Source organism: Penaeus monodon, chromosome 20, assembly GCF_015228065.2.
Source record: "Penaeus monodon isolate SGIC_2016 chromosome 20, NSTDA_Pmon_1, whole genome shotgun sequence".
Lineage (NCBI taxonomy): Eukaryota > Metazoa > Arthropoda > Malacostraca > Decapoda > Penaeidae > Penaeus > Penaeus monodon.
In genome coordinates, this window is record NC_051405.1 from 23,254,204 (window position 1) to 23,255,139 (window position 936).

The window sequence follows — 936 nt, forward strand, 5'->3', positions numbered from 1 at the left end:
GTGATAAACGGTCATTTCTTTTTAAATGTTGTATCGTACATTTCGATACCTGATGCAGTGAAGGTGGTCACATGGAGCCCGTTGCGTATACACGAAGAAAAATCCATATTTCGTCGGGTTCGTACGCGGCTCGTGACGTAAGACTGCACCACTTGTAGTCCGATGTCGCGAGGGTAATTTTAGATTTAAAACTTTTTTGTTTTATTCCCTGATGACGGTTTAAACTCGGCAAAAGATCGTGAGTGCCATTAAAAGTTCATTCCTTTCGGGCGTAAGACCCAATAATCTAAAACAATTAGAAAATCACGCCAAAGAATCAGGGTACAAGGAAGAAATATTTCCTCTATTGAGACATTTAGCAGATGCGTCCCGCGCTGCCAGATGTAGGGTAAAAGCATCCCATTTTAGAGAACAGGAAGAGTAACTCTGCTGTTCTTTTTTCCGACGAGGCGAGCAAATAGAATTACGGAGATGAAGGAGAGAGGAGATTCTCGGATTGGTAGCGACATTAGGAATTGTTTATCCGTACGTATGGATGCTGGAGAGGCGCGGCCGGCAGGAGGGCAAAAGGGCGTGAATGGTGCACGCGGACAACGTTTTAGAGCCCCTGTGTTACACAGTTATGACGTCATGGCGCACTATGCGAACGCTGCTCATTGATCAACACACGGCGGCGCGAATTGTGGAAAACGTTTTATAAATCCATATATTTATCTACCTCTTCTCTATTTATTTATGTAAATTGAGAAAATTTGACAAGGGTAATAAGAGGATGAGTAGAATTTATACGTAATGTTGGAAGTAGGTCAATGCTGATAAGGACACAATAGCATGTTGAAAGAACGGGAAGTGGGCATTATGAACGTGGCACGACAATGACGCAGGGATAATCTGATTGATGGTAGTCACTCGCACTCGAGTTTACTGCCGCTGCAT

General features: G+C 43.5%; 1 protein-coding gene across 1 annotated transcript in view; it reads right to left on the reverse strand.

Moving 5' to 3' along the window:
• LOC119585715 (innexin shaking-B-like) overlaps window positions 1-936 on the reverse strand; it is a gene marked incomplete at its 3' end in the record, with an annotated part of 41,297 nt that overhangs the window by 6,827 nt on the left and 33,534 nt on the right.